The sequence below is a fragment of the Chiloscyllium plagiosum genome, unplaced genomic scaffold (assembly GCF_037043375.1).
Source record: "Chiloscyllium plagiosum isolate Xiang-an unplaced genomic scaffold, Cpla_swu_hap1 HiC_scaffold_49, whole genome shotgun sequence".
In the NCBI taxonomy this organism is placed as follows: domain Eukaryota; kingdom Metazoa; phylum Chordata; class Chondrichthyes; order Orectolobiformes; family Hemiscylliidae; genus Chiloscyllium; species Chiloscyllium plagiosum.
Window position 1 is genome coordinate 7,300,840 of NW_028270187.1, and position 16,017 is coordinate 7,316,856.

A 16,017-nucleotide genomic window follows, 5' to 3' on the forward strand; every position below is an offset into this window, starting at 1 on the left:
CTCCTTGGATGCTGCCTGACCTGCTGCGCTTTTCCAGCAACACATTTTCAGCTCTGATTCCAGCATCTGCAGTCCTCACTTTCTCCTCAAAGTAACAATCAGTGTAAACTGAATCCATTTGCAACTAAGTGACAAACAATTCAACTGCATTGGAGCTGACTGACCTTGTACGAAAAAGACAATTAGCTAATTCACTTCTATTTCCTGATGTAAACAGAACATTACCCTGCTCTGTAGTGTGATGATACACCATTAGCAGTAGTTTTATGTTGCTCTAAAGTATGGAAGAGGAAAGGAAAAGGACTTGTTTTTTTTTGTCATGCAGTGTAGAATGTGTCAACTGTCAAATTCAATTTATGAAATAATCAACACTGTTCAACTCTGCTTGAAAATAAAATGTGCAATTCTACAAGCCTACCAATTTTGGCTTCGCCCCCCTCCCACTTTTCTCCACTGCTTTGAGGGGTGGTTATTAGATTCCATTGATGCATTGTGAAAATTGCACCCAGATTTCATGCTTTTTTGGAGAGACATTTCAGGGAGAGGAGGAGGGAGTGAGGAATGCAGAGCTCCTTGCAAATAGATGCTGGCTGATCAGGATGAAAATTATTAGCTGGTTGTTTCTGATCAGTGCAGACTCAAAAGTTTCAAAGGGCCTGAGTTTGTGCTATAGACAATAGAAAATAGGTGGAGGAGTAGGTCATTCAGCCCTTCGAGCCTGCACCGCCATTCAATATAATCATGGCTGATCATTCCTAATCAGTATCCTGTTCCTGCCTTATCTCCATAACCCTTGATTCCACTATCTTTGAGAGCTCTATCCAACTCTTTCTTAAATGAATCCAGAGAGTGGGCCTCCACTGCCCTCTGGGGCAGAGCATTCCACACAGCCACCACTCTCTGGGTGAAGAAGTTTCTCCTGAGCTCTGTCCTAAATGGTCTACCCCGTATTTTTAAGCTGTGTCCTCTGGTTCGGCACGCACCCATCAGTGGAAATATGTTTCCTACTGCCAGAGTGTCCAATCCTTTCATAATCTTATATGTCTCAATCAGATCCCCTCTCAATCTTCGAAACTCAAGGGTATACAAGCCCAGTCGCTTCAGTCTTTCAGTGTAAGGTAATCCTGCTATTCCAGGAATTGACCTCGTGAATCTACGCTGCACTCCCTCAATAGCCAGAATGTCTTTTCTCAAATTTGGAGACCAGAACTGCACACCGTACTCCAGGTGTGGTCTCACCAGGGCCCTGTACAGCTGCAGAAGCACCTCTTTGCTTCTATACTCAATTCCTCTTGTTATGAAGGCCAGCATGCTATTAGCCTTCTTCACTACCTGGTGTACCTGCATGCTTGCCTTCATTGACTGGTGTACAAGAACACCCAGATCTCTCTGTACTGCCCCTTTACATACATTGATTCCATTGAGGTAGTAGTCTGCCTTCCTGTTCTTGCTACCAAAGTGGATAACCATACATTTATCCACATTAAACTGCATCTGCCATGCATCTGCCCACTCAGCTAACTTGTCCAGGTCACCCTGTAATCTCCTAACATCCTCATCACATTTCACCCTGCCACCCAGCAAATTTGCTAATGTTATTGCTGATACCATCCATTGGCCTCTCTGACAAAGGATCTGTGGGTAGAAATAATTTTGAATGTAACATTCTGTGTTACTTGCAATGTCAATGGAACTGCATGGCTGTTAGACATTGTACTGTGTGTCAGGATGGTGTATGTTTTTGAAACTCATCGTAAGTCGGAGAGAGAGAGAGACTGTGTGTGTGTGTGGTGGGGGTGGGGGGATTGGGGAAAACGTTTGGTTGCGTACCTACATATCAATCATTCTATGTAAGGCTTTGACACAGATTGTGTATTTGGAATTCATATTATTTGATTGCTCTGTCAGTGTATGTGACAAAAGATTCATTGTCCTTCACAGTTACTGATAACAAATATATCCTTCAATTCAATTTGTACTCAATATCTACTTTACATATAGTTGTTCAAAGTAATCACATCAGCAATTTGTTCACCTTGATTGTAACATTTAAATTATCATTACTAAATGCAGACAATATAAAGATTGGTGGACTTGTGGGTAGTGTAGAAGTTTGTCAAAGGATACAGCAGGATATAGATCACTTGCAGATATGGGCGGAGAAATGACAGATTGAGTTTAACCTGGCAAGGTGTAAGATGATGGACTTTGGGAGATCAAATGTTAAGGAAAGGTATACAGTTAATGGCTGGACTCTGAACAACATTGACGTACAGAAGGATCTTTGGGGTTCAAGTCTATAGCTCCCTGAAAGTGGCCATGCAAGTAGATTGGGTGGTATCTAGAAGGTGGCATATGGCGCGCTTGCCTTATTGTTTGACTTTCCTTGGGCCATACTTAGAGTATTGTGGCAAAAGATTAATTCTGTCCTTCTCAGTTACTGATAGCAGAAATGTTTCCTTCAATGTGCTCACTATCTACCTCACATTTAACTACAAGCTAACAGCATCGTCTATTTGTTCACCTCGATTGTCACTTTAAAAGTATCCTTACTCAAGTTCAGAACCTGAGAGGACAACCTCAAATTGAGACCTTGGGTTCCTGTCACACTACACACACACACACACACACACACACACACACACACACACACGTTTTCCCTCATACGTACATTCATGCACCTCCCACACTCAAGCACACAACCTCTCACAGGCTTATATTCTACCACACTCATACACACACTTTACCAAGCATACACACACACACATTCGCATGTCGACTCACACAAATGCTCTCTGTCTCTCTCTCTCACACGCAAGTGCACACATGCAAGTCTCTGGGGAGAATTTGCATTTACAGAATTATGTTTGCAGATGCATTGTATTTTGCTCAAAAAGAGCACAATCTACAGGCAGTCAATCCATGTAATAGTTTATAAATTCCTACTTTGGCTATAGAACCAGTCTAATTCAAGATTGGGATACAGACAGACTCTAACCTCACACCTTTAATACATTGTCTGAGCTGAGATGTTACTCTTTTTAAATAAAATCTGAAGTTATCTTGTGAATGTGATTTAAAAGTTTAATGAACTGAAACCTGCAACCCTTTCTAAAAGATGAAACACTGAACAGCAATCTGGGTTTCTTCAAAATATCATTTCAGTTGCATGACACTATAATCTTTTGCGGTAGATTCTGTGCTTCATGATCCTGTTTCACAGCTACCTGATGAAGGAGCAGCGCTATGAAAGCTAGTACTTCCAAATGAACCTGCTGGACTATAATCTGGTGTTGCGTGATTTTTCAATTGTGGTTGGCACATTACAAGAAGGATGTGAAGGATTCACAGAGGGTGCAGAAGACGTTTGCCAGAATGTTGTCTAGCGGGTATGAGCTATAAAGAGAAGCTAGAAAAACCCAAATAGTTTTCTTCTGAGCAGCAGAGATTGAAGGCAGACTTAATGGAAGTCTGCAGAATTTTGAGAAGCGTTGTAGCTCAGGTTGAGGTTCTGGATCTAGGTTTTCTCGCTAAGCTGGAAGGTTCATTTTCAGATGTTTTGTCACCATACTAGGTAACATTATCAGTGAGCCTCCAGATGAAGCACTGGTGGTGTGGCCCACTTTCTATTTGTGTCCACTACATTGGACAAACAGGCAGAAAACTAGCCAACACGATATATGAACATCAACTAGCCACAAAAAGACATTTCCCACTCTCACTAGTATCCTTACATACAGATGAGGAAGGACACCACTTCGGCTGGGACAACACATCCACCTGAGGACAGGTCAAACCGAGACATGCAATAGAACTCCAACTGGAACTCCAACAAACAGATTGACTTGGATTCCATTTACCACCCCCAGAGAAAATGAACACTAAATGACATCACCACAGGAAATGACATCACCAACCCAAGGAAACCTAAACATATAAACAGAAAGTGGGCCATACCACCAGTGCTTCATCCAGAGGCTCACTGATGATGTTACCTACAAAACGTCTCAAAGCACATCTTCCATCTCAGTGAGCAAACCTACATCCAGAAGTCTATAAAATTATGAGATGCATGCTTAAGGTTGATGGTCAGAATCTTTTTCCAAGAGTTGAAATGTGTAAAACTAAGGGGCATGCATACAAGGTGAGACAGGGAAAGTTCAAAGGAGACAGAAGGTGCAGTTTCTTTTAACATAGGAGTGGAACACACTGCCACGGGTGGTGATGGAGGCAGATACGATAAAGGTATTGAAGGGACTTTAAAATAAGCAAATTAACATGCAAGAAATGGAGGAATATGGACAATGGGCAGGCAGAAGGGATTAAATTTCATTCAGCGTCATGTTCAGCACAACATCGTGGTTGAAGGACCCATTCCTGTGCTGGACCATTCTATGTTCAGATTTTAATGCAGTGTACATTTCAGATGACGATTCATTCAAATTGATTGGAACTGGGTAGCATTCATTGAGAATATAGATAAAAAATATAAACTTCTATTTCCTTGGTGGTGTTTGGCTCTTGGTTTGAACATATCTCTCTGGAAATGGAGTTCAGTGTGAGTCTGACTCAATCCACTCTGTGACTGTGGAAAGGATGTTCTTCGCTCTGACAGCAGTAACATACCTGCTGTTTGTTTGAAGCAGCTGGTCACACTTGGCTCTGTACCGAGGGAATATTACATTGTCTTGGTCCTTTGAGTACTTGCCTGGAGGAAGACAGAAGCGATACCTCCTATATATCAACATAAGTTGTGATTGGCAACATCAATGTAACATTCAGTTAATGATCATTAGGATTAGTTGTTTAAAGCCAGCAATTTAAACAGAACCACAGGTCTGATTCCACTCCTGCTCCGAGCTGCTCCTTGTCCACTTTTTTCTTTGAATTCTATCACCAGTTGAGTGAGATTCCGAAACTAAACAACACCCATACAGCTCCATGAATGGGGCCACATGATGCAAGTGAGTATGTGGATATGTGAGTTTAGTTATTGATCTATACCTGTCAGTTCCTGCTTGGTGAATGTGTGGGTGTAGTTATCAAACTAACTTTTGCAGGGTACCCTTCGTTGTTCAGTACTTCCCAGGGGCTGAAATATTACACCATGTTCTTCGTGACCTGCAACACATTATCAATGAGGATGAGCACCTCACCAAGACCTTCCCCACACATCCACTACTTGCCTTTAAACAACTGCCAAACCTCAAACAGATGATTGTCCGTAGCAAACTGCCCGGCTCTCAGGACAACTCCATACAACCCTGTCACGGTGGACGCTGCGAGACGTGTCAGATTGTGGACATGGATACCACTAGGCGTGGGAACACCTCCCACCTTGTACATGGTAGGTACTCATGTGACTCAGCCAACGTTGTCTATGTTATACGTTGCAGGCAAGGATGCCCGGAGGCATGGTACATTGGGGAAACCGAGCAAAGGCTATGACAATGGATGAATGGGCACCGCACAACAATCAACAGACAGGAGGGTTCCCTCCCAGTTGTGGAACACTTCAGTGGTCCAGGACATTCAGCCTCGGACCTTCGGGTGACCATCCTCCAAGGTGGACTTCGGGACAGGCAGCAGAGGAAAGTGGCCGAGCAGAGGCTGATAGCTAAGTTCGGTACCCATAGGGAGGGCCTCAACCGGGACCTTGGGTTCATGTCACATTACAGGTGATCACCATTGCACTACACACACACACACACACACACACACACACACACACACACAGATATTCCTACACACACACACACTCTCATATACACAGACACCTACACACACCCTTATAGACACACACACTCCCACACATGCACCCCCTGACAGACTTAAGACATTCTGCACTCACTACACACACACACACACACCTGCACTCACTACACACACACACACACACAATCCCCACCCCAGACAGACACACACACACACACACACAGAGAAAAAGACCCACATGCACACATATATTTTGTGTGGTGAATTTGTACTTGCAGAATTACATTGCACTTTGCTCAAAAACTGCATACATTCATGTAGAACTCTGAGCTCAAAAACTGCATGAATTTATGTAAAACTCTGTTATCTCACTTTTTAGATTAGAATCAATCTAAACATCAGGTCATAGACAGAGAACACAGGGGGCTAACACCTTCAACATATTGTCTAGCTATCACCATTGTTAACAGCTAACCCGAGAATGCAACTTTAAAAAAAAGGGTTTTGTGATTGACCCATAAAAGAAGTGAAAGGCTTAACAGACAATCAATTCTTCAATGTATAATTTCAGTTACATCACACTGCAAATTTTTGCTATAAATTCTGTGTTACGAATGAGCCCTCCACAATCACCTGATGAAGGAGCGTCACTCCGAAAGCTAGTGTGCTTCCAATTAAACTTGTTGGACTATAACCTTGTGTTGTGTGATTTTTAACTTTGTACACCCCAGTCCAACACCGGCATCTCCAAATCATAACTTTCGGTATATGGAAAATATATTTACATATTCACCCAGCAGGTCTGGTCTAGTCTGGTCTCATTGATAACTAGAGAATCATAAAAATAATACAGCATTCGTGGGGTTGGGGGGTGACATTCAGCCCATCTTGTCCATGCCAATGCCAACACACCCAGGTGCCCATTCTCATCCCACCTTTCTGCCACAGCCCATAACCTTGCTGTTTACAACACTTGGTGCAGTTCCAGTGAATTTGTGTTTAAAAAAATGTAAGGTCTCGGCCTGCACCACCAAATTAGGCAGCGAATTACAGATACCCACTGCTCTCTACATTAAAAAAAACATTTTTCCACATATCATCTAATCCTACACCACTGAGTTTGAATCAGTGATCCCCTGTTTTTGAACTCTCCTCCTGTCTAATGTCTTCCTCTCACGAGTTAGTTAAAAATCATGCAACATCAGGTTATGATTCAACAGGTTTATGTGGAAGTGCACGCTTTCAGAGTGCTCGTCCTTCATCAGCTAGCTCACTATTTAGTTCTGTAGACCCCCCGTACCTGTGGGGATATATTCCAGGACCTACAGCGGAAACGCAAAACCGCAGATAGGTGCAAAACCATTAATTTAAATGGGAAATATGCCTTCCCGGCAACCTCCTGGTCCGTGGTTCGGGAACATTCCCTTTGATATACCCGGTCCACGGTATGCAGCTATAACCAGACTCGCAAATATGGGGTCTCCCTGTATTCCTTAGCTATGGCATCTTTGTTCCAAGGAATACAACTCCAGTCTCTCCTGATAGCTACAATTCTGGCAACATTCTAGTAAATCTCCTCTGCATTCTCTCCACAGCAATGACGTCCTTCCTGTAATGTCGTGACCCGGCTGCACACAAAGTCCTGGTGTAGCCAACAGTGCCTCATACAGTTTCATTGTTATTTCCCTATTTTTGTATTCACCCCTGTATCCACAATGAGGGAGAGCATTCCATGTGCCTTCTTTACAACCCTACCTATCTTTAGGGACCTGTTCATTTACACACTAAGATCTCTCACTTCACCTGCCCCTCTCAGCATATTCCCATTTATTAGCTATTCCCATTTACCGTCTGACTTCCCAAAATGCATTCCCTCACACTTCTCAGAGCTGAACTCCATCTGCCACTTTCCTGCCCACTCCACCAAACCATCTATATAGTTTAGGAGCTTACAGCTATACTCCACACTATCCACTACTCAGCCAATTTTTGTATCGTTTGTAAATTTCACAAATTTGCCAATCATATTCAACTCCAAATCATTAATGTATAAAACAAACAGCAGCGGTCCCAACACTGAGTCATGCAGAGCATGACTTGTAACAGATTTCCATTCACAACCACCACCATTGACCATTATCCTTTCTTTCCTGTGACTGAGCCAACTTGGGATCCAATTCAACACATTACCCTGTATCCCATGGGCTTTTACTTCTTGGACCAGTCTACTGTGATGCTGCTGCTCCTTTAACAAGCCTGTAAAAGACACAGGCTCTGAAAAGTCGGAGTTGATGGGTTTTAGGGCCATTTTGATTATAGTTAACAGATAATGCCTCAGGCAAAAGGCTTCCACATTTTTAAAAAGAACACTTGTACAATGAAAGGGGAATGTCCCAGTTTTCCCAGCTCAGCTTTTCTCTGGTTTGATTTGGTTTTTGGCTGTCAGGCAGTTGAAAAAGCTGCTGAACCCAAAGAAGCAGCTCCATGATGGTACTCCTCTCTCTGATATTTCTACCGTAAGATCATGTTTTTGATTTTACCTTTTGTGCCAAGGGGTATTTATGGGGATTGTTGTAAATGTTGGAAACATCATTAAGTTGGTAAAATCTGTTGTTTTTTCAGATTTTTAAGTTATTTAGTATTTTGTTCTCTTTTGTTTGTGTATCATTCGGTAATTTTGTAAATCAAACTGTTTTGTTTAAAACTGCGTGGTTTGACCAACTGCATCCCTCCTGGAATATCTTTTTTACACTCGCTTAAAACAACTAGCAAAGTTAGAGTCTGGGTTACTTTCTTGAAATGTTTGGAGGGGGTCTGGCCTTTTCCATAACAGATAGGGGGCTGTTTGCAGGCTTTATTCTGTAGTTCTGATTTGGGATTTGGTTTGTTGGACTCAAAGGCAGGGAGTGGTAAGTATTAGCGTTTTGTGTTCCGGGTGTTGAATTCACTGGTTTAAGCAGCGCTTGGATAAAGTGAGGATGGCAGATGTTGGAGATCAGAGACGAGAATGTGGTACTGGAAAAGCAAGCAGGTCAGGCAGCATCTGAGGAGTAGGAGAATCAATGTTTTGGGCATCAAGAAACAGTGTTTGGGATAGCAATGGCTCTTTGAGTCATCAAGCGTTTTCTGGGTGTGGAAGAAGCGACTTCAGATTTTTGCAAAAAGTGATTAAGGCCAAGCTGCTGGAATTAGCAGGAGCTCAACTGCATTCTTCTATGAGGAAAAGGGCGATAATTACAGCAATAGCTCAACATTTAAATTCGCTGGAAATTCAAAGTTTGTGAGAAGATTTGTAGCTCGGGTGCTCGTTGTTGTGGTTCTGTTCGCCAAGCTGGGAATTTGTGTTGCAGACGTTTCATCCCCTGTCTAGGTGACATCCTCAGTGCTTGGAAGACTCCTGTGAAGCGCTTCTGTGATCTTTAATACAAATGCTGGAGGAAAGATCACAGAAGCGCTTCACAGGAGGCTCCCAAGCACTGAGGATGTCACCTAGACAGGGGATGAAACGTCTGCAACACAAATTCCCAGCTCACTGGAAATGCCACCAGAATCATTAAAGATGGCTAACATTCAATTGAAAATGAAGCAACTCGAGTTAGAGGCAAAAGTCAAGGAAAGGGCAACAGAAATGAAAGAGTTTGAATTACAATTAAAAGCAGAAGAGAGGGAGAAGAGAGAGAAAAGGAGAGAGAGGGGAAAGGAAGAAAGAGGGAGTTTGAACTTTGGAAATTGGCGCTTAGACTGGAGTTCAAAAATTCACTTCCTGAAATAATAAGAACTCATGTGGAAGAGCAGAGAGTTAAAACAGCAAGACTGGCATCGGAAATGGCTGATTATTGAGTTGATCAATAAGTCAAAATTGGCCTGCCAAAATCAATTTCAATCCATGAGGGATAATAATTATGCAGAAGAGAAATTCTCACTTGAAAAGGGAAAAGTAGATCTCGGTGAAGATCATAAAGATGATTTACCACAGGGTAAAAAGGAAACCCTTGAAAGGAAAATAAAAGTGAAAAAGCTCTGGTGTTCTCACTGCAATAAAGTAGGCCACATGAAATCGGTGTTGATGGGTTAGGAAAAGCACTGAGATGTAGGAAAACAGGATAAGCCAGTGAATTCTGTTGCAGTGGTAACAGAGAGCACTGTGGAGACTAGAAAGCTGCACCAGAATGTACAAACTGGTTGGAGGCTGTTTTTGGAGGAAGTGCCAGATCATCTTAAACCATACGCCGTGAAGGTAAAGTTTACTCGCATAGGCCAGGAGCAGCAGGTAAAGAGGTAACAATATTCAGAGATACAAGGATCGTCTCAATCTGTAATGCTAAAACATGAGGATATATGTACCTCTGAAGGACTATTGCCAGAAAAAGTAGGAGTAACAGGAATTCACATTGAAATAAGAAATGCTCAATTATAAGACATGAGGTTAGAGTATCTAGTGAAGAGTGGAGAAGTCATAGTCGGAGTACTGAACAAACTTTCAGCTCCAGGAATACAATTTGTCCTTGCTAATGATGTTGCTAATTCACCGGTTGGAGTGCTGCCAACTGTGGTTGAAAAGCCAATGGAAATTCAGGTAAATGAACTGAACACAAACCCTGGGATGTTTCGTGATTGTATGGTAACGAGGTCACAAAGTCACCAGTTGAAACAGGAAAGTTCAAAGAGTACAGGTGGGGAGGGCGGTGGGACCCAGGGAGATAGTGAGGAAAGAGATCAATCTGAGACTGGTACACTTGAGAACAGAAGTGTGTCAGGGTAGGCAGGGACCAGTTAGGACTAATAAATTAAATTACATTTATTTCAATGCTGGGGGCCTAACAGGGAAGACAGATAAACTCAGGGCATGGTTCGGAACATGGGACTGGGATATCATAGCAATTACAAAAACATGGCTCAGGGATGGGCAGGACTGGCAGCTTAATGTTCCAGGATACAAGTGCTACAGGAAGGTTAGAAAGGGAGGCGAGAGAAGAGGGGTAGTGGCATTTTTGATAAGGGATAGCATTACAGCTGCGCTGAGGGAGGATATTCCTGGAAATACATCCAGGGAAGTTATTTGGGTGGACAGAGAAATAAGCGGCATTGGAGGCAGATGTTCGCAGGTAAAGGGCCGGCTGGAAAATGGTACGGTGGTACAGTGGTTAGCACTGCTGCCTCACAGCGCCAGAGACCCGGGTTCAATTCCCGCCTCAGGCAACTGACTGTGTGGAGTTTGCACATTTTCCCCGTGTCTGCGTGGGTTCCTCCGGGTGCTCCGGTTTCCTCCCACAGTCCAAAGATGTGCAGATTAGGTGAATTGGCCATGCTAAGTTGTCCGTAGTGTTAGGTAAAGGGTAAATGTAGGGGTATGGGTGGGTTGCGCTTCAGCGGGTCGGTGTGGACTTGTTGGGCCGAAGGGCCTGTTTCCACACTGTAATCTAATCTAATCTAATCTAAATGGGATGATCACCTTATTGGGATTGTATTATAGACCCCCTAATAGCCACAGGGAAATTGAGAAACAAACTTGTAGGGAGATCTCAGCTATCTGTAAGAATAATAAGGTAGTTATGGTAGGGGATTTTAACTTTCCAAACATCAACTGGGACTGCCATAGTATTAAGGGTTTAGATGGAGAGGAATTTCTTAAGTGCGTACAAAAGTTGTAGTCCTAAGTTGGAGAAAGGCCAATTTTGATGGTATCAACTTTCGAAAGCAGATTGGAGGCAGATGTTCGCAGGTAAAGGGCCGGCTGGAAAATGGGAAGCCTTCAGAAATGAGATAACAAGAATCCAGGGAAAGTATATTCCTGTCAGGGTGAAAGGAAAGGCTGGTAGGTATAGGGAATGCTGAATGACTGAAGAAATTGAGGGTTTGAATAAGAAAAACAAGGAAGCATATGTCAGGTATGGACAGGATAGATCGAGTGAATCCTTAGAAGAGTATAAAGGAAGTAGTAGTATACTTAAGAGGGAAATCAGGAGGGCAAAAGGGGGACATGAAATAGCTTTGGCAAATAGAATTAAGGAGAATCCAAAGGGTTTTTACAAATATATTAAGGACAAAAGGGTAACTTGGGAGAGCATAGGGCCCCTCAAAGATCAGCAAGGCAGCCTTTGTGTGGAGCCACAGAAAATGGGGGAGATACTAAATGAATATTTTGCATCGGCATTTACTGTGGAAAAAGATATGGAGGATATAGACTGTAGGGAAATAGATGGTGACATCTTGCAAAATGTGCAGATCATAGAGGAGGAAATGCTGAATGTCTTGAAACAGGTAAAGGTGGATAAATCCCCAGGACCTGATCAGGTGTACCCGAGAACTCTGTGGGAAGCTAGAGAAGTGATTGCTGGGCCTCTTGCTGAGATATTTGTATCATTGATAGTCAAATGTGAGGTGCCGGAAGACTGAAGGTTGGTAAACGTGGTGCCATTGTTTAAGAAGGGCGGTAAAGACAAGCCAGGGAATTATAGACCGGTGAGCCTGACTTCGGTGGTGCGCAAGGGAATCCTGAGGGGCAGGATGTACATGTATTTGGAAAGGCAAGGACCAATTAGGGGTAGTCAGCACGGCTTTGTGCATGGGAAATCATGTCTCACAAACTTGATTGAGTTTTTTGGAGAAGTAACAGAGGATTGATGAGGGCGGAGCAGTTGATGTGATCTGTATGGACTTCAGTAAGGTGTTCGACAAGGTTCCCCATGGGATCTGATTAGCAAAGTTAGATCTCATGGAACAAGGGAGAACTAGCCATTTGGATACAGAACTGGCTCAAAGGTAGAAGACAGAGGGTGGTGGTGGAGGGTTAGTTTTCAGACTGAAGGCGTGTGACCAGTGGAGTGCCACAAGGATCAGTGCTGGGTCCTCTACTTTTTGTCATTTACATAAATGATTTGGATGTGAGTGTAAGAGGTACAGTTAGTAAGTTTGCAGATTACACCAATATTGGAGGTGTAGTGGACAGCAAAGAGGGTTACCTCAGATTACAACAGGATCTGGACCAGATGAGCCAATGGGCTGAGAAGTGGCAGATGGAGTTTAATTCAGATAAATGCAAGGTGCTGCATTTTGGGAAAGCAAATCTTAGCAGGACTTATACACTTAATGGTAAGGTCCTAGGGAGTGTTGGTGAACAAAGAGACCTTGGAGTGCAGGTTCATAGCTCCTTGAAAGTGGAGTCGCAGGTAGACAGGATAGTGAAGAAGGTGTTTGGTATGCTTTCCTTTATTGGTCAGAGTATTGAGTACAGGAGTTGGGAGGTCATGTTGCGGCTGTACAGGACATCGGTTAGGCCGCTGTTGGAACATCTGAGGCTGAGGGGTGACCTTATACAGGTTTACAAAATTACGAGGGGCATGGATAGGATAAACAGGCAAAGTCTTTTCCCTGGTGTTGGGGAGTCCAGAACTAGAGGGCATAGGTTTGGGGTGAGAAGGAAAAGATATAACAGAGAGCTAAGTGGAAATTTTTTCATGCAGAGGTTGGTACGTGTGTGGAATGAGCTGCCAGAGGAAGTGGTGGAGGCTGGTACAATTGCAATATTTAAGAGGCATTTGGATGTGTACATGAATAGGAAGGGTTTGGAGGGATATGGGCCGGGTGCTGGCAGGTGGGACATCTGATCGTCATGGACGGGTTGGGCCAAAGGGTCTGTTTCCATGCTGGACATCTCTGACTCTATAAGGAAGTTGATGGGAAATTAGCAGAGACCCTGTTTGATCAGATAGCTGAGACAAACAGATGACAAAGCAGACTTCTTTAGCTCAGGTATATTAACTGAGTTACAGCAGAAAGATGAAATTTTAAAGCAATTCTATCAAAAGGCATACACATAACAAATCCGAATGTATCCCTGTATGTTATTATCTTAAAAATCATGTCTTAATGAGGAAATGAAGACCATCACAAATTCAGGCAGATCAGAAATGGGCAGAAGTTTATTAAGTTGTAGTGCCAGTGGGTTATAGAAAGGACATCTTGTTTGAAATTCACATTATTTAATTGTCATCTCTGTATGTGAAAAATATTCAGCAAAGGATTAATTCTTTCCTTCTCAGTCACACACAAACTCCATGTAAATATGCTTCATCCGGGTTGGAGAATTTGAGCTATAAGCAGAGGCTGAATAGGCTGGAACTGTTTTCCCTAGAGAGTGACCTTATAGAGGTTTATACAATCATAAGGCGCATGGAGAAGTGGTGGAGGCAAGTACAATTACAACATTTAAAAGGCATCTGGGTGGGTATAATGAGAAACGCCTTAAAACTTGTCCTGAAACATTTAGTCTAAATGTAATGTTGAATTATAGAATATACTTGCTGCACAGGAGAAAATAAACAGGGTAGGCAGGGAGGCATCAGGTCACAAAAGGTGGAACCCAAGATGTGCAGCAGATAAAAACATCAGTTCTCACCAAGTGATAACAGGATGCTCTGAAACAATTAAGAACATTTGCCCTAGCATCAATGAATTTGTGCAAAAAGGACACAGAGTGATAACATTCACAGTTGTCAAATTGTGAAATTAATAAGTGTTTGATTGTGATCTCAGAAACTATGTATCATCTTAGAAGCAGGTCAAAAGCCTTGTAATAAACAGTCAGGTCCTATCAATAATAATGGGTTCTTATTACCCTTATGAGAGAGAGAGATGCATGTTTTGAATTTATTTGCATTTTGAATTTATTTGCATTTTGAACACTGCTGATTATGAAATACAAACTCTGTAAAATATAATATTGATGAAGCTTTAACTTACTTAGTGTTCTTACAGACCATGACTGCCCCACTGTCAATTTAACTCATCAGATCTTCTGTCTTCTTTGAATTTGAATCACAACCCTGAAAAGAAAGTATGTTTAATTTGAGACTAATGAATCATTTAAAATTCAACCTTGTGGTAACATTTCAGCCCCAGATACAGAATGATGCTGTGTATAAGATAAAAAGTAGGAGTCTGCTCCCAGTTTAAAAATTATTCTAAACCTAACATTGAAGAGATTCTGACACAATCTGTTATGAAGCCATTTTATGGTCAAAGCTTGCACTGCTCGCTAAAAAGCCATTTTGTAAATCAATGATATCTGACATGCGAGCTGCGCAAGGTTACCTTATGACCTCTTACACTTAGTTTAGACTGGTAGCTCTTTGTGATAGGGACTTACCTCACCAAAAGGCACCTGACTTGGCTGGATCTGTTTTTCTCACCTGATGGATGGTTAAGGACCTACAGGAGTGATCAGTTAAGCGCACACAGACCTGTTAATTAACTTCCCTTTCTTACGAATTATTGCCTTTCCATTGTCTGTCTAATTAAGAACATGCAGTGCTTTTTGTGAAGTTTTGTAAAAAGGAAGCCTATTTGAGACAGAAGAGTGGAGTAGCCTGTGAGGGCTCTTAAAGGAAGAGCCGGTATCCTATTTTTCTAAAGTTTTAGAACCTTAGCTAGCCCTTAGGTGTCAATGTTACATTGTAACAGTGATGCTATTGGTAAATAAAGGGGAAGGCTGAAATTAAACTAAACTGTTTGTAAAAGGTTTTCATACCAGACTACCAAAGAGTACGATTTTCATGATGAACCAAGAGAGGCTTAGAGGTCTGAGTCCACAAGGGATTCTCTGGGCCGTCTCAAATCTGTACTTTAACAATATGAATAGGAATGGTTTAGAGAGAGATTGGCTAAGTGCTGGCAAATGGGACTAGATTAGGTTAGGATATCTGGTCGGCATGGACAAGTTGGACCGAAGGATCTATTTTCATACTGTACATCTCTATGACTCGATGACTCTTTTTGGTAACTGTCGGTGAGCACAGTTTCCCTCCATCTCTGTACTTAACCCCGACTTTTTTTTTTAAAGAACTTGCCTCGACACCAACGGTCTTTTTGCAGCAGAGAGCGGCGGGAGTTGGGCGGAAGTGAAGTCGGAGTGCAAAGCCGGGTCGGGAAGGTAAGTGATTGTTATTTGAGTGGGTGTGTTCTAGACCCCAGGTCTTACAAAATAGGGCCTCCCTCCCACCCTCCTCCTCTAACCTAAATTAAAAGTCCACAGACTTGCCCCAAAAAGAGGGTCTAAGAACGTTCCTGTGGATTGAAGAGTGAGGCTTTAGCTCAGGAGTCTTTGACAAGGAGGTTGAATGAAGTGATTACGCCACAGTTGAAGAGGGTGAAGACATGACTGCCAAGCTGGTTCAGTGTGCTACGTGCTTGATGTGGGAGGTCAACGACTCTGCTGTGTCTGGCTCGTATAAGTGTGGAAAGTGTGTGCACATTCAGCTACTGACAGAGCATATTGCAGCACTGATGAAAGAACTCGAGGAC

At 42.6% G+C, this 16,017-nt stretch overlaps 1 protein-coding gene across 8 annotated transcripts in view; it reads right to left on the reverse strand.

The window, feature by feature from the left end:
- Positions 1 to 16,017, reverse strand: part of LOC148135449 (uncharacterized) — a 43,788-nt gene that overhangs the window by 22,512 nt on the left and 5,259 nt on the right. For 7 of the 8 annotated variants that reach the window (XR_015755198.1, XR_015755199.1, XR_015755200.1 and 4 more), the window contains exon 2: positions 14,458 to 14,540. The gene's annotated coding sequence lies outside the window, so the exon portion shown is untranslated. Of the gene's footprint in view, positions 1 to 4,626; positions 4,709 to 14,457; positions 14,541 to 16,017 lie in introns of all 8 variants that reach the window. The other variant, XM_087984827.1, reaches the window with a different exon arrangement.